The sequence below is a fragment of the Panthera pardus genome, unplaced genomic scaffold (genome assembly GCF_024362965.1).
Source record: "Panthera pardus isolate Hobbes unplaced genomic scaffold, ASM2436296v1 HiC_scaffold_20, whole genome shotgun sequence".
In the NCBI taxonomy this organism is placed as follows: Eukaryota; Metazoa; Chordata; class Mammalia; order Carnivora; family Felidae; genus Panthera; species Panthera pardus.
In genome coordinates this window covers 56,778,497-56,791,194 of record NW_026526766.1, presented here as the reverse complement: position 1 = coordinate 56,791,194, position 12,698 = coordinate 56,778,497, and the positions used below count along the sequence as shown (strand labels likewise).

At 38.7% G+C, this 12,698-nt stretch overlaps 1 protein-coding gene across 8 annotated transcripts in view; it reads right to left on the bottom strand.

Annotated features, from left to right (window-relative positions):
• Positions 1–12,698, bottom strand: part of UNC13B (unc-13 homolog B) — a 252,575-nt gene that overhangs the window by 67,756 nt on the left and 172,121 nt on the right. The gene's annotated exons all lie outside the window — the stretch shown is intronic.

Genomic DNA, 12,698 nt, shown 5'->3' with positions numbered 1-12,698 from the left:
AAGGATCTCTAAATATTTGAACTGTTTTCTACCTACATGTAGTAGGCCCCCAAGACATATTAGGCAGAGAAGATACTCCAAGTGAATATCTATTCTTTTTTTTTTTTTTTTTTTTAAATATCTATTCTTAATTCCTAAGACTTCAGACTCAAACTCCTATATGGCCTCCTCCCTTGATAAGCCAGGCTGGGCTATAAAGACATCTTTAACTGAAGACCAATTCAAAATACAGGTCAAGCAGCTTGCAACTTGACCCCTTGCTCCGGTCACATCCTTGACTAGACATATGAATTTCTCCCAGTGCAAGAGGAGAATATATATAATATCAAAGGTCCAAAGCAGTTTTCTTAACCTGCCTTTTCATGACCCCAGTTTATTTCAATTGGCAGAGCTTCTGCCTCCAGCATTATAGTCCAATTAAAGTGCCTATTCTTTGGGCCTGGAGAGGGCAGCCTTCAGCAACTCTTTAAAGGTTAGAGTGAGTGACTAATATCATAAAAGACACATATAAATTGTAGGAGAATTTTAGAGAGGAAAATATTGCCAGCTTTCAAGGTGCTGATTTGGATAGGAATTAGGAAAGGCTCCGTGAAAGAGGTGATATCTGAGCTTGATCCTAAAGGATGAATAATATTTGGGTATGTGGAAATTGAACAGAAGAGAAGGCATTAGGGCAGAGATACAAGATGAGCAAAGATATGAAAAGGAGAAAAAGGAAGACATGTTGTTGGAAAGTAAAGGAAATGAACATTTAGTGAATACTAAAAACATGCCAGGCCCTGCTTTATACGTATTATCTTATTTAATCCATATCCATCTGCTGAGGAAATGATATCCAATTCAGAAATGAGAAAACTAAGTTTGTAAGAGGCTAGGTGACTTGTCTAAGCCTCAAGTTACATAGGTAGTAAGTAGTAGAGCCCTATTTCAAACTCTGGCTCTGGCTGATTCCAAGGCCCAGTATCTTCCAACTGTACAATATGGCCTCTGGGTTAAAAAAAAAAAGTTAGAAAAATCGGTTGAACTAAGTCATGAGTTGTTACAGATGTCAGGCTAAAAAGCTGAGACTATAACTTAACTACAAGTGAGAGAAAAAATTAATCTTCCTTCCTTCCTCCCTCTTTCTTTTCTTCTTCCCTCCCTCCCCCTTTCTTTTCTTTCTTTCTTTGAGAAACCCTCATTCATTCACTCATTCATTCTCAGATATATGTTAAGAGCTTGCTGGGTGCCAGGCATTAGAGAAATAAAGTTAAATAGTCCCTATTCTGGTAGTGCCTGGCTGGCTCAGTCAGTGGAGCATGTGACTCTTGACCTTGGAGTTGTGAGTTTGAGCCCCATGTTGGATGAGGAGATTATTTAAAAATAAAATCTTAAAATAAATAAATGGTCCCTATTCTGTATTTCCATTATATATTTTTTAAATATTTATTTATTTTTGAGAGAGAGAGAGAGAGAGAGAGAGAGAGAAAGAGAGAAAGAGAGGGTGTGAGTGGGGGAGGGGCAGAGAGAGAGGGAGAGAGAGAGAATCCTAAGTAGGCTCCGCACTGTTAGTGCAGAGCCCTACACAGGGCTTAAATGCACGAACCATGAGGTCACGACCTGAGCTGAAATCAAGAGTTGGTTGCTTAACTGACTGGGGCACCCAAGCTTCCCCAGGCTATTTTTATCTAGCTTTTATTTAAACTTCTTATTGAATATAACATACAGTGCACAAATCAAAAGTATGTCAATGTAAACAGAATCCCAATCAAGAAGAGAACATCAATGGAATTCCAGAAGTTCCCTTGTGCCTATGTCTAGTCACTACCAACACCCTCCCCACCTAGGTAATCACTATCCTACAGTCTGACACTATAGATTACTTTGACCTGTTTCTGAACTTAATATAAAAAGAAGCATATAGTATATACTCTTTTCAGAAATACATAATCTTGGGGTCAAATGCTCACACATTTCCAGGATAATATGATAACCACCAAAATTGACTGTATATGAAATGCTATAGAAAAATGAGTACCTAACTACCTGGGGACTTTGAGGAAGGCTTCAAAGGATGTGACATGTAAGTTGAGCCCTGAGTATAAGTGGAGCCATGAGTAGTGCTCTGTTTCAGGAAGACAATGCTGGCAGTGGTATACACAATGTATCCTAAGACAAATAAAAGAAAGAAACCTTCAGAAAACTAATACTATACACTAAGCAATAAAGAAGATCTGAACACAAAAGGGAACAGAGAAGAGACTTGTAAAAGGAATCACGGAGAGAAAAAAGAGCAAGGTCTGGCAAATGATCCAATGTGGGAGGCAAGAGAGAAGGAAGAATGACACCGTGATTTTGAGTGGGTGACTAGCAAAATGATGGTGATTTTAATACAGAGAACAAAGAATAGGAACGGGTCCAGGAGGGAAGTTTCGAACATTAGGAAGTTATGGTGAAAATAACTATTAGATAACTAGACATGAAGGATAGAACCTAAAGAAAAAAGGAGGGTTAGAAGTACAGATTTGGGAATTATTTGCTTAGAAAGGCTAGCTGGAAGTCAACTGGCTGCCTAGCACAAAAGCCGGGATCAAGCACAGAATTGGCCATATAGTAGTTGCTCAGTTAAGGATTCTGGATTAGAGGTTGAGCAGAGGCAGATTTGAGATGGGGGAAAAAAGCCTGAGGGGAAAACTGTAGAAAGAGACAGGCAGGAAAGGAGATAGGCAAGGTAAGAAAGAAAGGAAGAGAATGGGAGAACCCAGGATAACAGAAGCCAGGGAAAGAGGAAGTTACAAATAGGTTGTTTCAAAACACACATTGGAATGCTGCAGAGAAAAATGACATTAAAGACCAAGGAAAGTATCTGGGGAAAAATGTAAATATTTAATGTAATTATTTCTATCTCCCTTCCGGCCTATACTCTCCTGAATGATAAAAAAGTGGTACCACTTATCAGTTGGCTTGATTTAAAATGGGATGATTTGGGTGCACCCGGGTGGCTCAGTTGGTTAAGAATCCGACTTCGGCTCTGGTCATGATCTCGCAGTCTGAGTTCGAGCTCCACCCATGTCAAGCTCTGTGCTGACAGCTCAGAGCCTGGAGCTTGCTTTGGATTCTGTGTCTCCCTCTCACTCTGCCTCTCCCTCACTCATGCTCTCTGTCTCTCCCTCTCAAAAATAAACATTAAAAAAAAAATTAAAATGGCATCATTTTATCAGTTGCTTCCTTTTGGAGAACTTTGGCAACAGGATTTTCTCTCACAGAGGAAGAATTCATTCTTAGCCAGTATTAAATGTTCCATTAGCTGGATGAGTAAACAAGCAGGAAGAGTCAGCGAAAGTAATAGAAAGCAAGAAGATAAGCTTTGTTTATTTGAAAACAAGTAATTTCTAATTTTATACAGAGGTATCATAAGAGTTTATTAAGTACAGTACCTCTTTACTGACAGTATGCCCAGAAAATACTGCCAGGTGGAGCTAAGCCTGCTACCGGTGTCTGATACTCTCCTCTGACTCTAGGCAAGTCAGTGGTATCATGGCATTCCTCAGAGATGTTTTGATATGTACCTCAGAAACCAAATTCCATCCCTTCAAACAAGCTGCCCCAAAGCCCAGGCACAGATGTGACATCTTATAATTCACAAGGTTCAGACACCGCCTAGAACCAAATCTAAGATTTACAGAAGACCAACCACTGATAAACATCCAGATCCAGGCCATAAACATGTCCAGAACATTTCACAAGAAACAGGAGGGGGGGATGGGGGAAGGGGGGGAGATCTGAGAAACATTAAGCGTGTCTCCTGACAAGCACACAAAAGCAGCTCTTGGGAAAATGTTCCCACCAGTGCCCATGACAACCTTTGTACTCCTCCCCTAGACTCCTAGGGTAAGGCATTCAACTAACTTCTTCCTCTGGGGCTCCAAAGAAGCACCAGTGCACTAGGTAAATAGCTTCCTCTGAGTGATCCATATAGTTATCTCAGGAACCCCGTGCCACCAAGGAGTCTAGATCCCTATAAAAACCTGAAATCCTGTGGCAATGGCACCTTGCTGCTTTAGCCATAGACACAGTTTCACTTGTGTTCCCACTCAGTAGCAAAGGCTCCAGCTATGGGCAGCAACACCTCTGGCAGGTCACTCAGGCCTAGGCTAGGAAGGTCAGGAGAGAGCCCTGAAAACCAAAAGTTCTGGTAAGAGGAGGCTTCCTGGTGACTCTCAAGCAATTATTTCTAGAGCTTTACACTCAAAAACACATTTTTCTCTGACCTCACCAAAACTCTGTAAGAGAGGACAGTCATCCTTAATTTTACAGCTCAGGAGACTGAGAAATAGAAAACAGAAAAGTGATTTACTCAGGTTCTCTCAGATTTTAAGATTGAGCTACTTCAAGGATCTAGTTCTTTCTATTTCCAGTTTAGCCCTACATTTTATTAGTAAGAGGGATAATATTAAACAGATACAAAAGACACTGGATATCACGAACAGGCTCTCCATATACCAGCCTGGCGAATACATTTCCCACCAACTAGACCTCAGGAAACACAGAATTGTCACTCACATGTGACAAACACAGAACCTTCTGTGTCACCTTCTTTCCCCTTCTACCTTGAAGGAGTATTAGTTTGCCAGGGCTGCCATAACATAATACCATAGACTGGGTGGTTTAAGAAATAGAAATTTATTTTCTTACAATACTGGAGACTACAAGTCAAAGATCAAGGTGTCAGTGAGGTTGGTTTCTTCTAAGGCCTTTCTCCTTGGCCTCAGATGGCCATCTTTGTCTACACAGGCTCTTCCATCTGAGTCCTAATCTCTTTTTATAAGAATATCAGTCAGACTGGATATGGCTCCATCCATATGACTTCAATTTACCATAATTACCTCTTTAAAGGCTCTATGTCCAAATACAATCACATTCTGAGATACTGGGTATTAAGATTTCAACATATGTGGGGCACCTGGGTGGCTCAGTTTGTTAAGCATCCGATTTCGGCTCAGGTCATGATCTCGTGGTTCATGGGTTCAAGCCCTGCATAGGGTTCTGTGCTGATAGAGCAGAGCCTGGAGCCCACTTCAAGTTTTTGTGTCTCCCTCTCCCTTTGCCCTTCCCCCGCTCACGCTCTCCCTCCCTCCCTCTCTCTCTCTCTCTCTCTCTCTCTCACAAAAACAAATAAACATTAAAAAAAAAAAAAAGATTCCAACATGAGGAAGCGGGGCACAATTCAGCTCATAACAGGAAAAAAAGGTGAAATCAGGGTTTTGGTGGTATTAGGGATTTAAAAGGCAGAGGAAGAAAGGAGACGATCCAGAATCAGAAGCCAGGTACCCTGGTGTTTTCCTTCATAGGGAGCCTTTGGAATGAAATATAAGAAACATACCAGCTGGTAGCTTTAGAGAAACAGAACTAGGCCAGTCTCAGCTTCCCTCTCTGCTCTGGCCTGTTTCCTAACAGACATGGAGAATATGGGCAAGAGAACCATGTGTATCCTTTCTAGGTATTCCTGCTCTGTTCAGTGCAAATGGGGGTGGGAAAGGTAGAGGGCCTGTGTTCAATGTGTAAAAGAATATTTAAATTTTAATTTCTTATGGATGCCCCTATTATCACCCACTCAGCTTCATCTTTGGGATTTCTTTCTACCTAAGATTTTACTTTTTACCCAAGCAGTTGAATCTCAAGGACTGAGCGAGATTGTGTATTAGAGGAACAGTAAAGAGGGACTGAGACAGTCAGGCTGTAGGAAAAAACAGTAGCTCAAGAACATGCTTTTGCTACTGACCAACTGGGCATGCTACTTCTACACCCTGTAAAAATAACAGCTTCTTATTGTTTCAGAGGCTCAGGTGATGTTGCCAATTTCTCCATACATGTGCAAAACAAAGAGGCGAAAGAAAGGTTGCAGGTTAGGGAACAATTAAGGCAGAAAGTGGCAAATTCATGAGAATTCCTTAGAAATTTTAAAGGAACAGGGCTGGGAGAAAATATTTGCAAATCATCTAGTTGATAAAGGACTTTAACCCAGAATATATTAAGAATTCTTACAACTCAACAACAAAAGACAACCCAATCTAAAAATGCAGAGGACCTGAATAGACATTTCTTCAAAGAAGATGTACAAATGGCCAATAAGCATGAGAGAAGATGCTTAACATCCTTAGTCCCTAAGGAAATGGGAATCAAAATCACAATGAGATACCACTTCACATCCACTAGGATGGCTATAACAAAAAGACAGATTAACAAGCATTGACAAGGATGTGAAGAAATTGGTACCCTCATACATTGTTTATGGGAATGTAATATGGTGCAACCTGTTTGGAAAACAGTTTGACAATTTCTCAAAAGGTTAAACATAAAGTTGCCATATGATCCAGCAATTCCATTTGTATGTATATACCCAAGAGAACTGAAAACATATGTCCACACAAAAAATTATACATGAATGTTCACAGTGGCATTATTTATATCAGCCAAAAGGTGAAAGCAATCCAAACATCCAACAACAGATGAGTGAATAAACAAAATGTGATATATCCACAGAATGGAATATTATTCAGCCATATAAAGGAACAAAGTAATGGCAGATGCTGCAACACAGATGAACCTTAAAAACATTATGTTAAGTGAAAGAAGCCAGATACAAGAGGCCACATATTATATGATTTCCTTTATACGAAATGTCCAGAACACACAAATCCATAGAGACAGAAAGTATATTAGTGGTTGCCAGAGGCTAGAGCAAAGCAGGGAATGAGGAGTGACTTATTAATGGGGATGGCATTTCCTTTGCAGTGATAGAAATGTTCTCAAATTAGATGTGGTGATAGCTGTACAACCTAGTAAATATACTAAAAACACTGAATTATACACTTTAAAATAGTAAGTTATACTGTTAAATGAATTATATCTCAATAAAAAGATATTTGTTACTTAAAAAACAATAGAAACAGGATTCCTTTTCCTTTTTCAGTCCACTAAGGGAAAACTGTGTAGAAGTAGGGATGGATGAAAAGGCTGGAAGAACACACAAAGCATAGTCTATTTGTCTCTATTTCACCTTAGAGCAGTGAGGGGAGACAAAAGCAAGCTTTGTGTGAGGAGAGGAAGGAGCCATAGTCACAGAAAGATGGCTAGAAAGATGAAATTTGGGAATTAGCCTTCTCATTCCTCTCCACAAAACAAGTACCCAGAATGAAAAAAAGACTAGCTTTCCTACCTACATCCTTTGCATTCATCCTGTCAACAGATATTTATGGAGTATCTACTATGTGCACAAGACAGCTATCTTATCCTTCCCTCCCTCCCTTTACTTATTTAGGTTTATTTATTTTGAGAAAGAGAGAGAGAGCCTGTGAGCAGGGAGAAGGGCAGAGAAAAGGGGAGAGAGAGAATCCAAAGCAAACTCCATGCTATCAGCACAGAGCCCGATGCAGGGCTCAAATTCACGACCTGAGAGATCACGACCTGAGCCAAAATCCAAGAGTCAGATGCTTAACCAATTGAGCCACCCAGGAGCTCCTCCTTCCCTCCCTTTAAAGGTAAGTGAAACTCCTGCTCCTAATTCTTCTACATTATCGAAGAGATGGCTTAGCTTTCCCTTACTTTTCAAGAGCCCAATCACATTTAGTGGGTTCAGGGTTGGTTTGGGGAACATGGGAACAAAATACAGGACACAAAGTTTTGAGAGATGATGTCTTTTGGCTAAATATGTTGAATTTTAGACGCTGATGGGACAATTGAGTATATAAGTAGTTAGAAATACGGATCTAGAGTTCAGGGAAGAGATCTAGGCTAGACAGACAGATAGAACAATCCACATATAAGTAGTAACTGACATAATAAGATTTCATATAAAGAACGTAAGGGAGTTATATGAAAAGAGGATTGAGGAAAGAACCCCAGGAAGACCAACATTTAAGAATGAGCAAAGAGAGAAATCAGAAAAGGGAAACTTAAGAGAGATCAGAGAAGAATGGCATTGGGGATGGTTTCTTAAATGTCAAAACACAAAGGAGTGTTCAGTGTATCAAATACTGCAGAGAGGTCCATTAAGGTTTGAAAGCAATCACTAAATCAGGCAGCTATGAGCTCACTGATGACCCTCACAAATGCAGTTTTAATGAAATGATAATGAAATCAAATGAAACAGAATTTCTCCAAATGCATTCCTTGGAAAGTGAGTCCTGCAGGATGCCTCTCCAGAACAGAGCTTCATGGTCAAAAAAGCTTGCAGTGACGCTGTGCATATTATATTCTCCTCTTTAAGAGGAGCTATCTGTTGGTGTTACACTCTACTGGAACCAAATTTATTTCCCAAATTTCTATGACCATGGAATTCTATCACATAATAGAGAACCTATTAACAGTTCCAGAAACTGGAGTCCTGTGGAAGAGAGTTTTCCATGCTCTGGAAAACAGAGTTCTAAGATTATGGTGGTAATATGGTGGAAAAAGTGTTAAAAAAGCTAGGCTCTAGAGTTAACTAGATCTAGATTTGAATGCAGTCCTCTTATCAGCTAAGTGACCCTGAACAAGTTTCTATCTTTCTAAAACCTCAGTTTCTTAATCTATAAAATGGGCCAAATAACAGAAGACTGGTTTGTAAAAGTATTGTGAGGGATTCATTTGGATGATGCATGTAAAATACTTATAGTAATAGTAGCATCCAGTAAGGGTGGCGGTGGTGATGATGATGATGGCAGTAGTTGAGATCAAAAGGAGAACTATAAAGTAGGTAATACAGTTTTCACTGAATGAGGAATTAGTGAACAGTTGGGACCTAATTACAACAAGGAAGATGACTATGAGAATAGGTTATGTGAAGATCTAGTAATGGCCTGGAAGTGGCAACGAGAGCCAGAGAAAACTAAGCCTCACTCCTGACCCAGTAATGGGGCATGAAAAGGGCAGAACCTCCTTCATAAAGGCTTTAGTGGGATGCCTGGCAGGCTCAGTCGGTAGGGCATGAGACTCTTGATCTCGGGATCACGAGTTCGTGTCCCACACTGGGGAGAGAGTGCTTTAGGAGCACCTGGGTTGGTTAAGCATTGGACTCTTGATTTCGGCTCAAGTCATGATCTCACGGTTCATGTGATCAATCCGAGTCAGGGTCTGCACTGTTAGCTCTCTCTTCTCTGCGCTTCCCCCACTTGTGCTCTCTCCCTCTCTCAAATAATAAACTTAAAAAAATAATAAAAATAAAAAGGTAAAGTATGATGTAATATACACATGCAGGCATGTGTACACACACATGCTTGTAAATACACAGATTATCTGTGGACTGATTCACAAGACACAGGTAACAAAAAAATGGAGAAGATGGGGACTTGAGGCCTGGAAGTTTGAAGTAGGAGGGAAATTTCACATGACACATGTATAATTTTATGTTTTTGTATAATTGCATATTTTTATACTTATCAATTATTCCAAACATTCTTTCACTTAATTGTTAGAGTAGTAATGGTTAGGGAGAGGGGTGTAACTGGTGGTCTTCATGAGGGTAAAGAATTGAAGTAGTAAAAGTTTAACATAGGCAGCCGTGATCAGAACAAAATCCTACAGGTTCAAACTACAGAAAGAATGCTTTCCTGATGCAACTAAGTCTAAGAGATGGGGCCCTCAAGGGTGCTCCCCTTGAGCATGATTTTTCCCCAGAGGAATACCTTTTTCAGACCTTCAACAATTGCCTGAGAAGGAAGTCTCTGCTAGGGAGAGAGTCACAAGAACAGAACAGAACTTTGTGGGAGACAGTGAATTCATTCTGTCTTAAAGCTCTTCCCTGAGAAAATGCTGATCCACCTCTCAGGTTGACCAGCTACAATCTTGAATCTCCTGAGATCGCTCCATTTAAACACAGGCCTTCTATTCTATTTGTTCAGTTCCATCTCTGCTTACTAAATAAGTCTCTCCTTCTCCAGCTTTCTTTAGCAACCTAAGAGCTTCTGTCAAGGCTTCCTCACGGCCTACCTCTATGTCTTCTCCTTCACTGTCCCTTCCACCTGGAACACCCACCCACCTGCTGCCACCACAGTCTCGGTTTCTAGAGCTAAAAGTCTCACCTCCTCCCCCAGATTTTTCTGCAGCTAAGCCAAATAAGGTACAAAATCATATCCATTCCACCCACACTACTAACATTACTGCAATGTCATCAAACACTTATTAAGTACATATGGCCAGGCACTCAGCCACCCCAGATACAGAGATGACCTACAGAATATTTTCCCTGAATCTGCTTATAGGAATGGCATAAGGATAACTAGGTTATGGTAGTTCCTCAAAGTCTATTGAATGCGGTTATTGGCTGAAGAAGAATGAATGTCCTATAAACTTATGGGAAATATTCAAATCACTATCAAAGAAATGTAAATTAAAACAAGGGGATACCATTCTTCTGCTGAATTGGCAAACATTTTCAAAAATGATAATACTCAGTGTGGGTGGGGCACCTTCAAATACTGAAAATACAAATTGGAAAAAGCTTTCTGAAAACACACATAGAAGTTAATCAGAAGCCTTTACAAAGTATATATAGTCTTTAACTCAGTAATTTATTTGAATCTACTTTGAGAAAGCTAAGTTAAAGAAAAAAAATCAAAATCCGATTCACACAAAATGATGCTCATCATAGCATTATTTATAATTATAAAGAAACACAAGTTGTTATGGAACATCAACCTAATGGAATATTAATCTAAACCTTAAATCATGTTTTCAAAACATATTTAATGCTCACAAAAACAATCTAAGTGAGAAAATTTTTAAATGCACACATACTATGGTCCAAATTCAGTATTTTTAATTTAATGTATATACTATACAAATTATATAAGAAAACATAGCTAATGCTAATAGCTAATATTTTATAGTTGCTAAATTACTAGGCCTTGGAAAAAATTAAAAATAAAATTAAGAGAGATAAAGAGGCACATAGAGACTTCTGTGAAAATGCTGATGGGCTTTTCTGGCTAGGTAAGCATCTATAAAAAGTTGGCTAAACACTCTGCCAGGTTCTATAACTGGGCTCTAGAACACTAGCAGTAAAAAACAGCTCCAGAAATCAAAGAACTTACAAGTACACAGAAAAGTTAGATCAAACGGTAAATAAATAACTCAATTACACCATGGTAAATGCCAATCTAGAAAAAGTATGCAATGGTATGTACAACAGAGTCTGGGAGCTTAACCCTCAAAACTGACACCTGACTGAATTTTATTTTTTTGTAAATTTACATCCAAAGTAGTTAGCAGATAGTGAAACAATGATTTCAGGAGTAGATTCCTTAATGCCCCTTACCCATTTAGCCCATCCCCCCTCCCACAACCCCTCCCATAACCCTCTGTTTGTTTTCCATATGTATGAGTCTCTTCTGTTTTGTCCCCTCCCTGTTTTTATATTATTTTTGTTTCCCTTCCCTTATGTTCATCTGTTTTGTCTCTTAAAGTCCTCATATGAGTGAACTCATATGATTTTTGTCTTTCTCTAATTTCACTTAGCATAATACCTCCAGTTCCATCCACGTAGTTGCCAATGGCAAGATGTCATTCTTTTTGATTGCCGAGTAATACTCCACTGTATATGTGTGAGTGTGTGTGTGTGTGTGTGTGTGTGTGTGTGTGTATACCACTTCTTCTTTATCCATTCATCCATTGATGGACATTTGGGCTCTTTCCATACTTTGGCTATTGTTGATAGTGCTGCTATAAACATGGGGTGCATGTGTCCCTTCGAATCAGCACACCTGTATCCCATGGATAAATGTCTAGTATTGCAATTGCTGGGTCGTAGGGTAGTTCTATTTTTAATTTTTTGAGGAACCTCCATACTGTTTTCCAGAGTGGCTGCACCAGCTTGCAATCTTAAAAACTGTTCACTTTAAATGTTTACCTCATGTCAGTCTAGATCAATAAGACTCCAAGTGTTTATGATTAGGCAACCTTATCCACAGAAATCATTTTTAGCATCTCTCTCAATATATATATTACTTATTCATTTAATACTTATAAACATATATTAATACAATCATTACATTATAAAAATATAAACAGCATAAAAGAAATAGACATTTAGGATTAATGATAAAAATATTTCTTGCTGTCACTAAAAATACTAGCAATAGTAATATTTTTAGTGAAAGCAATGTGATACAATCTGTCTCATTATTTTTTAAATCTTGGTTTAACATTTTGTTATAGAATTATTTGTAAGTCTGGTTCCACATTCAATTATTTCAGTATTTGGTTTTCAAAGTTGTCAAAAAGATACAGATAATACAGTCAAATGGAAGATGTACAATTGGTACCTATGTAGCAATTAGTCAAAGATTTTGTTGGAATTTGGCTAATCAAGTTCTTATGTCTTATCAAATAGAAATATTTTTAACAAATAAGTTCAAACCTCACTGAAGTTTTTCATTAGAAAGATTTTTAAATATGTTAACAGTTTCTTTCCAAGATTTTAGAACATGCAGTTACAGGTTTTTATGGGTAACACTCATTGTTTCTGCTGCTGCTGCTGAAGATGAAGAAGAAGCAAGCAAGCAAGAAAGAAAAAAAGAAAAAAAGAAATGGAAGAACGTACACACAAAAGAAAGCATTTTCATACATCTGTATTCAAAATGCTTTTTTCCAAAGCAGCTACCTTTTCAGTCATTATTAAAACATTATCTTCTCCCTGAAGGGTCAAATTAGCAGTGCTAGAACAATTTGAGCAACAAAAT